Source organism: Canis lupus, chromosome 18 (genome assembly GCF_048164855.1).
Source record: "Canis lupus baileyi chromosome 18, mCanLup2.hap1, whole genome shotgun sequence".
In the NCBI taxonomy this organism is placed as follows: Eukaryota; Metazoa; Chordata; class Mammalia; order Carnivora; family Canidae; genus Canis; species Canis lupus.
Window position 1 is genome coordinate 7537427 of NC_132855.1, and position 16743 is coordinate 7554169.

The 16743-nt window shown below is 41.8% G+C and overlaps 1 protein-coding gene across 16 annotated transcripts in view; it reads right to left on the reverse strand.

Annotated features, from left to right (window-relative positions):
* FOXP2 (forkhead box P2) overlaps positions 1-16408 on the reverse strand; it is a 554812-nt gene extending 538404 nt beyond the window's left edge. For 11 of the 16 annotated variants that reach the window (XM_072783384.1, XM_072783383.1, XM_072783380.1 and 8 more), the window contains exon 1: positions 16214-16408. The gene's annotated coding sequence lies outside the window, so the exon portion shown is untranslated. Of the gene's footprint in view, positions 1-14957; positions 15095-16213 lie in introns of those variants that run through there. The other 5 variants (XM_072783369.1, XM_072783372.1, XM_072783373.1 and 2 more) reach the window with 3 other exon arrangements.
* Between the last annotated feature and the right edge of the window lie 335 nt (positions 16409-16743).

The following is a 16743-nucleotide window of genomic DNA, read 5'->3' on the forward strand; positions in this document are numbered from 1 at the left end:
GGGGACCTTCCTGACATCTTTGTTTTGCCGTGACCTCTGGAAAACTCACGTGAAAGACATTTTTGGTTCATTACCTAGACCTCTGATGACTTACCTGATCATTGCACTTTATTCTCCAGATTTATACTGTGATATTCGCAATGACAAAAGTTGTCAATTACTGGCAGGCAGATAATTTCTTCTCTCTGAAGGCTTAAGGAGCAATGAGGAGAATTACTACTTTGGCCTTAATAGCAGTAAAAAGGGCAGAACTCTCATGAAAGAATTTGTCACAGATTTCTTAGAAGTCCGTGCCATTTTTAAGCTCATAATTCCAAGCCAGTGAACAAATGTGGATTTTAGTAACAGAAGTAAAAAAGGTATGTCTATATTTATACGAATATTTGTATGTGTGTGTGTATGTGTGTGTGCTTGTGGCAAAATATATTCTGCGGGTTAAAAGCAGCTGACTGACTGATTTGGGATCATCTGTAAAGGAAGGATGGTTCTTATAGTTTTCAGTGGTTGAATAAAAATAAAAAAATAATATTTTGTGAATATGAAAATTATATGAAACACAAACTTTAGTGTCCATAAACACAGCTACCTTCATTCATTTAGGTCTTGTCCATAGCTGCTTCTAAGCTACGATGGCAGAGCTGAATAGCTGTGGTGGAGACCTATGGCCCACTGAACCGATATTTACTATCTAGCCCTTTACAGAAAACATGTGCCAACCCCTAATATATGATGGCTTGGCATGAAACTCCAAAATAAAAAATGGCCTGGGATAAATATCTATGAAATTATGAATAACTGAAAGCGAAATTATGATCCCGTGGCTAGCCTGAGAAGGCACTAAAAAGAAAAAAATTAGAAAGTAGCTTAAAAAAAAATCACAGAGTTACACGGGGATTATTTGACCTCAAAAGTAATATCACACGGCAAGGAATAGTATAGAAACATGACTCAAGGCTTTAATAAATACTTAAAATGGGATGAAACAATCTCCTCCTCCCCCCACAAAAATCTAAGAACACTTCAAGATCTCATTTAGGTGTGGGCAAAAATATTAAAGAAGACACGAGCCTACTGTTTGGTGACAATGGTATAACAGATAACTGAGATGAATCTTAGGTGGTTTTTACATTCTCCACCAAAAAAGAAAGTGTTGAAACTGAAATGGAAAATCAAATATAATTAATAAGAAAAATCAAAGCTCAGGAATTAATAACAGAACAATGAAACACTTTAAGTGCAAGTATGCATGACCAATGGATTACAGTCTCAGGGTATTAAAAGTAAATGTTATAACAGAAAGATAGCTGATAACCTGGAAGCGTTACAAACAACAGGAGGGCAGACATGATACATAAGAGGGGTAGATGCAGTTTTATTTTTTTAAGGTAAAGGATTCTAGAAAATGAAGATCAGTGATCTTGACATTATTCCTCAACAACATTCTAGAACAGGTTACTAAACAGATGGTTTGTGAGCACTTAAATTAAAAAAAAAAAAAAAAAAAAAAACCTGCCATGGATTTGTTAAAAATAAGCCATGCCAAACCTTGTTTCCTTTTCTGACATGCTACTAGATGAGCGAATCAAAGAAATGCAATAGCTGTATAATAGCTGGACCAAGAAAAGTAGAGAGAAAAGTCTCTCATGGCCAACTTGGGGTATGGCCACATACTATTTGTGTAACTTTGGGGATATTTCTTAACATCTGGGATGAGAGGCAAATTTCATGGGTCTCTCGTGTGTCTGCATGTTTTGTGAGCAAAGGCACTGGCAGCTTTTTCTCTAGACTGTCTTTCCACAAATGTTTGTACAGCAAATAGCCTTTGAAGACAGAAATAGTATCTCCCTATGGAACAAAGGGAAAGTTTACTTACAGCCCGCTATAAAAGATCTGGGTTCCTAAACTTGGCATTCCTTATCAGTGATACAACTCACTGAGTGTGCAGCAGGACTCTGAGCCACTCTATAGGACTCCTGTGGGTCTGGGGGACAGGGAGCAGGAAACCAAAAAGAAACAAGAAGCTCACACTTCTTGCTGCACCGGGGGCAATAAAGTCCAATGTCTCTGACCCCAGTCTTGTGTCTTCCACAAGCAACCACAAAGCAGTGGGGGCTACTACTTTGTTAGCTTGCAAGCAGGGTGAAATTTCAGACCCTTTGCAACTCAGCTTGCCATTTGCAAGTGGGGAAATAACAGTACCTCCTTATAAAGGTATTATGAAGGTTAAATGAATTAATGCACCAGATTGCTTAGAAAATTCCTATTTAAACCACCTACTCAATGAATGCTACTACCCATTATTAACTTCAAATGTTTACAGGTAGGTAAACAACTACATCCAAAGGATTAACGACAGGTGAAGAATCTACATTCACTAACTTCAGTAAAGCTCCGTTCTTAACTCTATTCTGCTCAATATATTTATAAATAACTGAATAGAGAGATAGAAATGTATTAATCAAATTATGGGTGACACAGTCGCTAACAGAGAATAGGATCAGGATTTTGTTTAGATCTTGACATGCTGAGTAAACTGTGAAAGAAGAATTTAAGAGACATACAAATTCCATTTTTAAAATAAACTATTCAAATTGTATATTCATAGCAACTCATATAAATTACAATTTGAGGGATCCCTGGGTGGCGCAGCGGTTTGGCGCCTGCCTTTGACCCAGGGCGCGATCCTGGAGACCCGGGATCAAATCCCACGTCAGGCTCCCGGTGCATGGAGCCTGCTTCTCCCTCTGCCTGTCTCTGCCTCTCTCTCTCTCTCTCTCTCTCTGTGTGTGTGTGTGTGTGACTATCATAAATAAAAAAAATAAAATAAAAAATAAAATAAATAAATTACAATTTGAGTAAAAATGTAACATGACTAAAAAATGAATTGCTATTAGGTTAGAGGGAAAAAAATGGAGATAAATTTTCAAGGTGTTCTGTGTGGATGAGGCCTCACTCTTGGTGTGGTATTTAGCCCTGGGTACATTTTATTTTTTTTAATTTTTTTTAAAGAAAGTTTATTTATTTATTTTTAATTTTACTTATTTATTCATGAGAGACATACACACAGGAAGAGAGAGAGAGAGAGAGAGAGAGAGAGAGAGGCAGAGACACAGGCAGAGGGAGAAGCCGGCTCCATGCAGGGAGCCCGACATGGGACTCAATCCCGGGTCTCCAGGATCAGGCCCTGGGCTGAAGGCAGGCGCTGAACTGCTGAGCCACCCGGGCTGCCCTCTAGGTACATTTTAAAGGGGAACTCTGGCACACAGAAGCAATCCAGAGGAGAGTTATCAAAACTGTGAAGAGTGAAATAAATCCATATAGTATATAAAGGAAAAAAAACCTCTGACTTCTTTAGCTTGAAAAGGAAAGATTTATTGGAAGTGAAAACTTTCAGACATCTACAAAGTTATCAATGTGAAATTCTCTTTGTAAACTCAAAGGGTAGAGCTAGAATAAGGCAGAACTTCCTCACAATTAAATTTTTTTCAAATGTTGGATGTTAAGATAACAAATTTTTCATTCATGCAAGTTTTTGAAAGCCACTAGCCAGGGTTATGGCCATGGTGATTACCTCCTTCACATTCGGATGTCTTTCGACTGCTCAATTCTTCTGTATTAAAAAGCCAACCCACTGGAAGTTTCTCCGGGCTTCTTGTCTGTTGTCACTCCTATCACTCTAACCAGGAGTACCTGGTTTCTGTTCCCTTTCAGTCCAGCCACCCGTTCAAACTGACAATTTGTTCTTAGCAGCTCACCTGACTCTGATTTACCTCTTTGATTATTGCCTTTCCATACACTGCAGCCCACAGGCAATCTGACAGAGGCTCCGGGATAAGAAACCCTAGCCCCATCTCCCGTGTGGCTTGGATGGGAGAATGGAAAATTAATTTCATGATCTCAAAGGCTCTTTTCATTTCTCAGGTTCTTCTCTTCTTCTTACCTCTTTTCCCATTTACAGAGATTGGTGAAAGGTAAGTGAGGAATAAACAAGTAAATGAATGCATAAATGAAAAATATTATTAAACAATTGATGATAAGCTTCTTTCTTCTTTAAGAACTGGCTACCTGAATGAGTCGTATATGCTCCAAACAAACAGATGACAAGGAGGAAAGAGACATGAACAGTAAATGAGCAGGAATGAGGGAAGAGAACTATGGTAAAGACCCCAAATTAATTTTTAGAAATGATTAACCAGTAAAGCCTCTTGTGTATAATTCATGCCAATTTATAAGGTGAAATAAAATTTGAGGCTATATGAAAATATATTTGAATGGAAAAATGAGAGAATTCCAAACTTCTAAGAAATTATGACAGGAACAAGCAACTGCATTATTGCAGAGAAAAAAAAATGATACGCCACAACAATATAAATGAATCTCAAAAGCATTATGCTCAGTGAAAGCAGCCTAAAACTCCGAAGGCTACGCACTGTATGATTCTATTTAAGAGAGACTTGATCGTGGTATATGTATACCATGGAATATTATTCAGCCATAGGAAGGGAAAATACCCTGCCGTTTACAGATGGATCTTGAGTGCATCATGCTAAGTGAGATAAGTCAGACAAAATCAATTACTGTATGATATCACTATGTGGAATCTAAAAAAGTCACACATAAAAAACAGCAAGTAAAATAGTGGTTACCAGGGGTAGGGGTTAGCAATTAAGACTGACTTAATTTAAGGGTGCAAACTTGAAACTTGCTTGTATATAAGTCAAAAAGGTCTAATATATAACGAATATAGACAATATAGTACCACAATTATGTAACATAATAAATATTGCTTCAATGGCAACCATGTTATCGTATATAAAAGTATCAAAGTAACACACTAAATGCCATAAATTTATAAAGCATAAAAACCTGCCTCCCCCAAAAAGAGAGAGAGAGAGAGACTTGAAAGGACAAAACTATAGGGCAAGAAAATAGATCAGCAGTTATCAGGGTCTGGAGGATTAGAGGAGGAGGTGACTAAAAACAACATGTAAACATTTTGTACCATGATGGGACTATTCTATATCTTAACTGTGGTGGTGATTACACAATTATATGTGCTTGTCAAGATTTACAGGACTTTACACTAAAAACGGGTGAATTTTAGCACATATAAATTATCTTTAATAAAAAAATGGAATGAAATTAAAGAGCTTAAAACAACTTTATAAAGAGGAACAATTAAAATATGGTTTGTGACATTAAATAGACACAATAAAAGAGGAAATTACCAGAATCATTCCTATAATATAAAAACCACTATATTACTTTTTTAAAAGATTTGTTTGAGACAGGGAGAGAGAGGGAGAGAGAGAGCACTTGCGAACAGTAGGGAGGGGCAGAGGGAGAGGGAAAGAATCCCAAGCAGACTCCCCGTGGGGCACAGAGCTGGCTGTGGTGCTCAATGTCACGACCCTGAGATCATGGCCTGAGCCGAAATCAAGAGTTAGAAGCTCAACCAACTGAACTACCTAGGTATCCCCCAACACATTGTTTTAAAACAAAATGTCAAACGTATAGCCAAATTACATTTTTAAAAAGAATCAAATATATTTTTACTATCTCGTGACTAGTTAACATGTAAAAATGAAACTATTCATTCCTATTCCACATCTTAAATATCTTCTCATAAGAAACATAATCCTAGAAATAAGAAATGAACGTTAAATATTTTTCTTAGTTATGTCCCTCTGCCTATGTCTCTGCCTCTCTCTCTCTCTGTGACTGTCATAAATAAATTAAAAATTAAAAAAAAATTTTTTAAATATTTTTCTTAGTTATGTATTCATAGCTTGTTACCGTATATTCTCTTTCATTGTGCATCTGCACTTAAAATCTGATCTTACACAGTCAGAAAAATCTCAAGATGAAAACAAAACTTATAACAATGTTCCTTTAATACAGCAATATGACTCGGCATGTACTCAGTCATATTTTAGAAGCTGGCATTGTTAGAGCCCAGCGGAAATGATATATTTTCAGGATATAATTAAATGGATATCAAAGAGAACAAATTTGTAAAATCAAAGACCAATTAGATGTAACAAATCACATTGCCTTTCTTCTGTTTGTGGAAGAGTATGAGTAATAGCCATGTAGGGTGAGGGACAGTTTGACATTTATGAAAATTACAAAAGAGCAAAGAATCAGAAGGATAACTTAAAAGTATACTTTTCTGGAAGTAAATATTATAAATTGATCGGAATTATGGATTCGACGTTATTTCATCTGGGACAACACGAAGTTAGGATGGCCAATGGATTCTATTCTTAGTTACGGGAATATACATACATCCTCTCTAACATATGACAAGGTAAGATGCATTGGAATGTGCATGTTTGCAAGCTTACAGCACTGCTAAAAACACCCACAACTCCCAATCTCTTACCTTCTGAGAAGAACTCTTGGCTGCTGATCTCCTTGTCTGTCTGCATAAAGACAAACCTTGATTGCCACAAGAAAAGCAGCCAGAGGAAAGAAAAAGACCAGACTTTTCATGATGGGACGGCACACTTCACAGGGTGTGTACACTTGGTATGACTGTATGTGCTGCACATCTGGGGGATGGGGCAGCAAAGCAGTGAAGGAATGATCTAGATGAGGCTCTAAAAAACTTTTTAGCAGTACCCAGGAGAAGAAGAAAGACGCCTCAAGAGATTTGGGGCAAAACTTCCTATGTGGCACACTGTATAAAACCGTGTCACTCCCTTTAAGCCAAACTACAGCAAAGATATGTAGTATTCCTATAGCTGGGAGTTGTTTTTCCTTTAATGCAGCACAATGCATAGGCTGGACCATGTGGCAGCCCAACATTTTATGTGGGTTCTAAAAATGTATGTCTGCGTGTGTGAAGTCCATCAAAAAAGGGGAGCTCTAATTTTAAAAGACAAAGTTTATCAAACAGCTTATCCAACTCCACATTTTATTTCTGGATTGGTGACACCTCGAGCTAAATATATGAATGAGCACAGGACCAAAGCAAAATTGGGAAGAAATTAATATTTTGGAAAGTTGATGATACGTACTTCAGGGGAGAGAATGCCAGGTGGTTATTCATTCTTCTTAACCCAAACGTGATCAACCCCAAACGTGCACTCTATCTTCTCTGCTTGCTTCAGTGTGCTGGTTAAACAAGGGGAGGCTCTATTCCTGACAGAGGAGAGGAGTGGTGTGAAAATACCCAGCAGGCTAAGATAATAGGAGAAAAATACTTTTGAATTTTAACTGAGTCCCCCTGAGCTGCATAAGCAGAGTTCTTTGTGGTAATTTTTGTTAGTTTTAATTGTTTCTGTTTTACGACAGTAAAACAAAAACAGTTTGTTTTCATTTTATGAACTATCTTTTTCTTCCATTCATTCATTTATGTGTGTGTTTATGGTGGTAATGAGAGGACACATTCATAGCTTCCAATTTGGTTCTGGTATCTCAAAAAAGAGTTCAACTGAAAATAACATAAAACTAATCCAGGCTCTTTTTTAATTTTGGAGGAAATAACCTACTCAACATCACACAATAGTTACAGACAGACCGAGTACCAGAATGAAAGTCCCCTGACACTTAACACAGAACTCTGCATAATAAACCAAACTGGCTATTCTATTAGCTATAATAATAATTATACTTTCCAGAAGGATCCATCTTCGTTCACATTCAAACACGAATTATTATTACCAAAGAAGTGCTTTAATACAAAATTTCCGACTCAGAACAAGGGAAGGAGAATACATTGGGATAGCCAGGTGGCCATATGGAGGGCACTGGGTGTCTAAGGAGTCAAGGAAGAGTAGCAGAAGATGTAAGTTAGTAATTTTTTAAAAAGGTAAAAGTGGGGTAATTATGTAATTAAAGCCCACTTTGCCTTGTTTCACAGTTTTCCAAGGGCTACACATTCACTGATGGTATGAGAATATCAGAGTGATTTTGAAAGATTTCATAATTCAGTCCAGAAGAGGGAAGAGGGAAAAAGAGAAATGAGAAGGGAGGCAAAGAAAAGATCCCTCCTCCCTTATTATCAATAGAAAAGATTACAGACTCCTTTCTTTATTCTCAAGGTATTTAAAATAAAATTACTGAGCAAGTTAGTGCATATTTCAAATATGGACATAATATGTGAGAGGGAGATCTACAGAGCATTAGGTTTATAAGAAAATAATCAATGGGGATTGAAGAGTGTACTTGTCGTCATGAGCACCAGGTGATGCATGGAAGTGTTGAATCACTATATCATACATCTGAAACTACTATTACACTGTTAGCTAAATGTAAATTAAATAAAAACTTAAAAAGAAAATAATCTATCTGCCTGATGTCTTATGGAGAGTTGTATCACTTAGTCATACCCTAGTTATAGGTATCCGAAAGCAATTTGAGCAAGCTCAAGAATGAGATTTTAAATTTGGAGAGATGGACCTTCCATCAAATGCCAAATCCTCCATCTGCTCTGTTTAAGGATAGATACTGAAAGAATGAGACACAAGGAAAGTTGTAAACTTATGGGGTATGTGCTAACACAAAGAAGGAAAGCCATCTAACTCTAAAGATTTTCAGAAGAGACTTTGGCTTAACCAATTCCCCCCCACCCATCTTCCCCAAAGACAATCCCAGAAATAATTGGTACGCCGATGTGGCATTCATAGTGTAGCCTTTAGAAATACCTGTGGACTCTACTTATGCTATTCAGATTAAGATATAATTATGAAATATATGATTGTTATTTTGACTGTAGTAAGCATTAATACATTGAAGCCCTCAACTATTGAGCATTTGTTCTTGTCCAGAACCATAAACATCCATTCACACCTTTCAAAAGTTAAGTGCAATACCGTGTCTCAGATCGGAATAAAAAAGAGATACAAAATATTGAACTTGAAGTATATCCACCTGAGAGCAGAGCCATATCTTGGTCAATACAGGAGTGAACAGTTTTCCTAAATGTGAGATGGTATAAAGTGTCAGATGAAAAAGTAAGGTGAAAATAATGTCACCCCAAAAGTGAGGCAATGATATAGACAGAAATAATTTGTTGGACCTCCAACAACTCAACTCATTCATTCTTTCATTTAGTTTTAGAGCTTCTACCTAATACAAGGCACTATTCTAAGCACTGGGGTAGAACAATGAACAGAACCAAATCCCTGGCTCCATGGAATATACGTTCTCATCAGGACAACAGGTGATAAATAAACAACTTTTTCAAATGTCAGTTGATGATGGGGCTGTGGGGGTGGGGTGGATTGTTACAAAGCAAGATCTGGGAGATTTTTTGTTTGTTTTTTTGTTTTTTTAAATACAGGACAGTGAGAGAAGTCTTCTCTAATAAGGACATGTTTGAGCAGAGGCATGAAAACCGTGAAGATACCCGAGGGTAGAGCATTTCAGATGGAGAACACAGAGGAGAAACTCTGAGCTGGGAATCCGCTTCTCTTGTTTTGAGAAATATCAAGGAAGCCAGCGTGGCCAGAGTTGACTGAAGAAGAGGAAAAGGTTAGGAAAGAACGTCGTATAGGTAACAGGGGTCAAATAACATGGACTTATGTAAGGTCTTTGTCTTTTATTCTCAGAGACATAGAAGCTGTTGGAAGGTTTATAGAGAAGAGTGACATAATCACTTATTTTTAAAAGATCGCTCTGCTGTGTCGAGAACAAACTGTGGAGCCCAGAGAGAGAAGAGGGGGGATAAATAGCTGCTGGAACAGCTCAAGGAGGAGATGATGGTCCATCTGATCAGACTGGTAGCAGTGGTGGTATTAACTAGATGTATAAAGCAAGATTCCGTGGGGGAGGGCGGGGGAAGGGGACACTTTGCTAAACTAAGGCAGACCAAGAGAGGGGAAAAAATTTGAAGACAAAAAAGAAAGTAAAGAGTGAGCTAGAGGCATACAGATATAGATCACCAAATCCTGGAACATAACTTTGGGTGAAGTAATGGTGAGGAATAGTTCTTAAGGATGTTGGGGAGCTTTTTTTTTAAATGAGATGATTTTATGACAGTCTACATATGCTAAGATGTTAAGCTATTTGGATTAGTGTACTATAAGTTTCTCCTCGCTATCTGCCAGTGAGAAATTTTATAAATGCTTTCTCTGAAATATGTCTACCACTGATTTTTTTCCTACCCCCTAAAATACACTTTAAGAAAGTTTGTTATTTTCCTAAATCGAGAAAAAGTTGCAAAATGATGGCTGTAGTTGTGTACACGTACCAAAATGATACAAAACTAAAATAATACAAAACACTTGCACAGAAGATGCCATTATAAAAGTTGAAAAGAAAGAAATGAATATCGCAAAAACTTTACACTATTTCTAGTAGCATGCCTTATTTGAGGAATTCAAAGTTAATTTCCTTAACTTCCTTAAAAAAAAAAAAAACGTGTAACACTCTCATGGTATGAATCTTTTAGGCTTATGGTAGATCTTTAAAAAGAAACACTAGAAACTTAAATAAATTTTAAATCAACATTATCTTCCACAGAGTATATTTTAAGCCTTCCAAGATAGAAATCAAGAGAAATTAAAGAACATTAATAAACTAAAAATGCTGAGAGCTTTTAAACCCCCGAGGATTCATCTGCTTCACAGCAATGTGCTTTTACTACATTTAAGTTTTATTTGCTTTTGCTAATAAAAATAATTTGCCATAGAGAAAGGAAAGAAGATGTATTTATCAATATAATGGGAAGGTATGTTCTAGAGATTCTTGGTCGATTGTAGGAAGAGGGGAGTATACAACTGAATGAGAAACTGAATTAAATTGGTAGAGTATAGGTCCAAGAACACGTGTCTTTTTTTTTTTAGATTTTATTTATTTATTTGAGAGCGAGAGAGAGAGAGAGAGAGAGAGAGAGAGCGTGTGAGCACAAGCAGAGGGGAAGGGAGAGGAGGAGCAGAGGGAGAAGCAGATTCCCCTCTGAGCAGGGAGCCGGATGCGGGACTCGACCCCCCGGGGACCTGGGGATCATGACCTGAGCCAAAGGCAGACCCAAGGACACATATTTCAAATATCAAGGAATTTAAAAGGTTGAACGTGGGCCTGCATAGATATTTTTATGGAGAAAATGCATTTTAAATAAAATTTTAGATAAAATTATATCAGTTGAGGTAATTTAGAATTTCAGTTGTTCATAGAAAGCAAGTTGGACAGGTAATGAAATACAAGAAAAATAAACAAAGTTCGTAATTACAAAATGAAAAAATATTAGGATCCAAAGCTGCAAAACACTAAAATATAATGTAGCTCTGAAAATGAAATGGGGGTGGTAGCAGTATACTTCATTTTTGAGCCCTGATACTCTTAATTTGACTGCTTGGCAAAAAACCCATGTAGTTAAACACAAATTCCCAGGCACTTCAATTATAAATTGAGATTATGCTAAGAATTAGAACAATACTTAATAATACGTAATAACAGCAAATTACTACAGCACCTATATAGAGAAAAATGGTTTTAATATATCCGAAAATAAGTCACCACATACATACAGGTTTATTTTTTCACATTAACATTAATAGTGTTGGAACATAACGAAATCTAAAATTTCTTTAGGGACCTCTCTTCAGCATCTCAAAGTTCTAACATTAACCTTTTAATTAGTCTTTACATTTCACCAAAGTTTCTCTCTTTTTGCTTCTTTTTGTCTAGAAAATTGGGGGCGGGGTATGGATAAAAACACTGAGCAGAGCAAAAGAGTATGCACAAAAATATATCAGAGGTAACGACAAGGCAAAAGTAATTCGCAAATAGAAGTAAGCATACATTTATTTTAACTGGTAAGAATACACACAAGGAAAGAACATTCTACTATATGAGAATTTAGATAATTCAGTAACAATGAATCTTCATATGACCAATGCTGAGCTTAAGAAAAAAAAAAAAAAGGAATGGTATTTTTAAACAACCCCCCAAATTATGCTTAGGTAGAGTGCTGAAAGAAATATTAATGGGGTCCACTTGCAGGTTCTGATAAACAAATGACGAAGCTAAAGTTCTGGAACAAATGCATAAAAAAGCAATGAAAAGGACTTAAGCCCCATGAAGGGGAAACAACAACATCAATAACAACAACACAACCACAACAACAACTCTAGGAACCTAAAGTATTTTACTTGATAAAGACTATGGAAGTGATATGACTGGAGGCCAAGTATATTAAGAGATACACAGTTGGATCTAAGAAAATATTTATGTCATCCGAAGAAGAACCGAACTAAAGCAAACTATGGCATATAACATTTGATTTAGGCATTCGATTCTCTGGGGATCCTAAGCCTTGGAATACGTTTAAGGAAAGTTGCAAGTACCTGGATCACTTTCTCAGACCCTTAAGAAAATGCAACAGTCAGTCTGGGCTGATTTAAGACACAGGTTTTCTTTATTCAAAGGGTGGTATGAATCTGGGCACTGGTAGGAACATTTGGGATCCATTCATCTATCACTAAAGGTACTTACTACCGTCTATCACAAAGTTAAAGAAAAAAAAAAAAAGAAAAGAAAATAGTCTGAGTGTGCCAAGAATTAGTATTCAGTAATTGTAACGAAATTGTTATTATTTCTGAATTCAACTGGCAATTTGCAATTTTGTCTAGCAACAATCATGTCAAGAGAACTTCTCAGTGACACTGTCTTCTTACAAGTCAATGGCTTCTTTCTGATTTAATTTAGAGAGGCAGAGAATACGTGACCACTTCCTCCATTCTGCTTTCTATCAGTATTATAACTGAGAGCTGATGTACCCTGAGACGATCAACACAGAAATAGACAAGGGTGATGAGGCACAGCCAGCTATAAATCCTTAAAAATACCACAAATAATATGCCCTTTATGTAATTGAGTTCCGTATGCCTCACATTTTCTCTTGAAATAAAAATGTCTGGTAAATTTGTCTGGCTATGTTCATTACACTGTTATATGCCCTATGAGTCTCAGTCAAACCATGAAGTTATTTTCACGTATTTAAATATACTTTTCATAAAGTATAATTCTAATAGCTAGTTGGTCTGTGTTTTTAAATTCTTGCAGGTACGAAGGAATAGAACTTCTCATTACAGGCTATCTGTAAATTTGATGTTCACCTTTTTCCCCTATTTTTATGGTGTGGCATATACAACAATCCCCCCCCCCCCCCGGCCGCCACTTAGGTTTCTAGAATATTACAGGGATTTATTTTATTTGTAAAAGCACAACCACCGTATGATCATCAGTGCAAAGAAATAAAACTTCGGTGACAGCTTACTTAGACACAACCATTAATAAATCTATTCATGTCATAATGTAATTAAAGGTCTCCTTCCACCCAGACTATGAATTCTGTGAAAACAATATTCAATTCTAAAATTTCCATCACTCTGAATCCCAAAATATAAGTTGGGAAATTCTGAAAAACTGTTAAAAACAGTTCATAATTGCTATTTGTAGGTAATTCCCTTTGAGTTTTCTAGTATCCATTGTAGTGCGATGGTAACATACTAATAATCTATGCATAAAAAGAAAGCATGTATTGCACTGCTTAAACTGAATGATATCTTGAAAAAAAACTGAATGATAAAAAGTATCGTCTTGGAAATTCTTTTACTTAAGAGTGAACTTTATGATGATTCTTTAAAATTGAGAGTCCTCTCTCCCTTACCTACAGGGATGTACCATCAAGTTTCCAGTCTCCTCTTTAAAAGTTAGTAGCTTAATCACAATCAAATATTTCTTTCACTTGGTCTGGGGTAGCAATGAAATAGTGGGGTTCTGAAGCAAGTACTGAATTAAACGATCACTGAACATGGGTCTAGTTAAGTAATAAAAATTGAAGGAAGGAAGGGAGGGAGGAGAGAGAGGGAAGGGAGGGAGGGGAAGGAAGGGAAGGGAGGAATGGAGGGTGGAAGGAAGGAAGGAAAGAGACAGGACTTTAAAAAAAAAAAAACCTTCAAAACTGAAATGAAATTTCACGACCCTCATGGTCACCGTGTATATAACTTTACACCCGCTTTATTAACGGCAGATACAGATAAATCAACGTTGTATATTAATTGCTCAACGCTGCTAAACAAACGCTACATTTTAGAATCCCAGCACCCTGAGCTCATACGTGTCCATAACTCACAGCGACAGAAAAGACAAACAGGCCCCTTGACAACTTGGGCCGTTCCCCGAGGTCCGCCACGCAGCGAGCCCCAGGGGCGAGCAAGCCTCTGCGAGCTCATCTTCGCCTGCGAGTTGACCTCCAGCACGACTCGCGGGTAAACCCGCCCCTCCCGTCTCCACCGCCGCTCGGCCAGACCGTCTGAGTTAGGAGAGCGCGCAAAGATGTGCCTTCCAGGCAAACTTTTGTTTCCTAAAAAGTTAATCTCTCCAAATACTTCCAGTTGGAAAACGTCCACTTCAGCTACTTGACACCAAGGGCGTCACTTTCTCCCCTCGGCTTACCTGCTCCTACTCAATCATCCTTCCAGGTCGGCTCTGGGCAGCTCGGGGAGGCGGCTCTGTGAGCGCTCCCGAATCCGCGAGCACCAGGTGGGGACGCATCCTACGCGCTCCCACGGGTCTCTCACTCCCTCTCCCTCCGGGGCCGTCCTCAGCAGCGCTCACCCGGGCCGCGGCCGGGACGCCTGCCCACCTGGGCGCAAACCGTCCTCGAGGAATGATCCTCCAGATCAAGGGGCTGAGTGGATTTCCACATGTGGCTGGAGCGAGTGGGGGCGGGGGGGGGGGGCTGCAGCGCTGCAGGGAGCAGCTGTCCGGCGAGTGCTCTAAGTCTGTTGGTTAAACACGCGGAATCAACAAGCACACAGATGGGTCCAGGTCCTTGGGGATCCCGGAGTCCGAGGAGCCCCCTAAGCAGTCGTCCCTACCGCCTGCAAAACTCGCACCGGTTGCGCCCTCGGAAGCCCCAGACTCGCACGCGTCTCTCCCCTCCCGTCCCTCCTCCTCGGTGTCTCCCCCACCCCGCGCCAGGTGCCCCGAGGCAGACTTACCCCAGGGGTCGCAGAGTCGGGAGAGGAGGGCAACTTTGGCTGCCCCCGCTCCGCACAGGCCCCAAGCCCTCGGCCAGCCGGGCTCCGAGGCGGCGCCCGCGCGCGGGTCGGGGTGTCTGGGCGCGTCCCGGCCTGCGGGGCGGGGAGAGGCGCGCGGGAGCCGCGCGGGAGGAGCGCGCGCCCGGCCACCCGGGGGGTCCCGCCGAGCCGCCGCCGCACCGGAGCCGCGGGGAGCGCGCAGGGCCGTCGGGACCCCAGCAGCCCCGTCTCCCGCCCGCAGGTACGGGCCCCCCGCGGGGCCCTCCCCCGCTCCGCCAGGTGCCCGCGCCCCTCCCACCCTCCCTCCCTCCCTCCCTCCAGGCCCAGGAGGCGCGAGTTCACCCCAAACCCACCCACAGAGTGAGGACACCTTCCCCCAGAGCCCAGGGCAAGTGAGACCCGGGCCAGCCCCGGGGGCGGCGGGGGCGACGCGCCGTGATCCCGGAGCATCCCCGGGGGCCGGGACTTTCCTCGCTCGAGAGACAGGAGTGTCCCCGGAACGCGTCTCGTTCCCAGAGAAGTACTTCTCCGAGGACCGCTCCGGCGCCCAACTTAGAGACGCAGGGGCGGGCGGCATGCACTTGCCCAACCGAGTAAATAAAGGTCAGCAGTTGGATCAATAAAGTGTGTGCTTCCAAGCGCCAGATGTTTTTACTGTTGCTTCCCTTCCCGGGCGGGGGGGGGGGGGGGGATGGGAGAGGGAGGGAAGCGGTGGGGGGGGAGGGAGGGAGGGAGGCAAAGGAAGAGACAACAAACAATAAAAATAAAAGGAGTCAACAAACACACATCTGGTGTTTCGACACACCATTTCCTCCAGCCGCGGTCTCTCCGGACGAGGCGATATTTTGCATATTCAAAACTAAAAATCACCCGGGAGCCAACGGCAGTCTCCCCCTCGGTCGACTCTCCCTTCCTTCCCCCCCCCTGCGCCCCCCCCCCCGCCCCGCTCCCAATCACAATGCAAAAAAGAAAAAGAACAACAAGTGGTGATGCTGGGTCCGGAAGGCGACCCCGACGCGGAGCCGAAATCTGACACATGTCACGCCCGCCCCGCCGCGCCGAGCGCTGCTGCTGGGGCCAAACTTTGCCGCCGCCGCCGCCGCGGGAGGAGCGCGCCCGCCGCGGAGTTAAAGTCGCCGCCCGGCCCGGCGCGGAGGTGGCCGGGACGGGGCGGGGTGCGGGGGCGCCGCGCGCCACAGTGAGGCCAAGAAACTTACCGCGACCTGGGACGCCTGGCCAGCGTCCCGGGAGGTGGCACCCGCCGCGCCGAGGCAGGAGCCCCCAAACCACACACACCCACGAGCGAGTCCCGGCAGCTGCTGCCGCGAGTGTGTGTGTGTGTGTGTGTGTGTGTGTGTGTGCGCGTGCAGGGGGGCGGTGGTGCGCGCCCCGGGGGAGGAGGGGGGGGCCCGGAGGAAGCCGCAGCCGGCGGACGCGGCCGCCGCATAAATACCCGGGCCGGGCGCTCGCGGGGCTGGAGCCGGGGCGCAGCGGCCGCCGCGGAGCTGCACGCGCCGGCGTGTCTCGCGCTTTCTCGGAGGCTCGCGCTGTCTCGCGCTGCCGCTCCCCCACCCCGCCCCCCCCACCCGGATCTGTGTGCGGGTCCGTATGTGTGTCTATGTGTGTGAGTGTGTGCGCCGGCGGGTGCGCGCTCCGGGCCGCGCGCGCGCGTGTTGTTGGCGCTGCGCACTGTACACACGCGGCGCGCGGGGCCGCCTCTCCCGCGAGGGGCGGGGGGAGGGGGCGC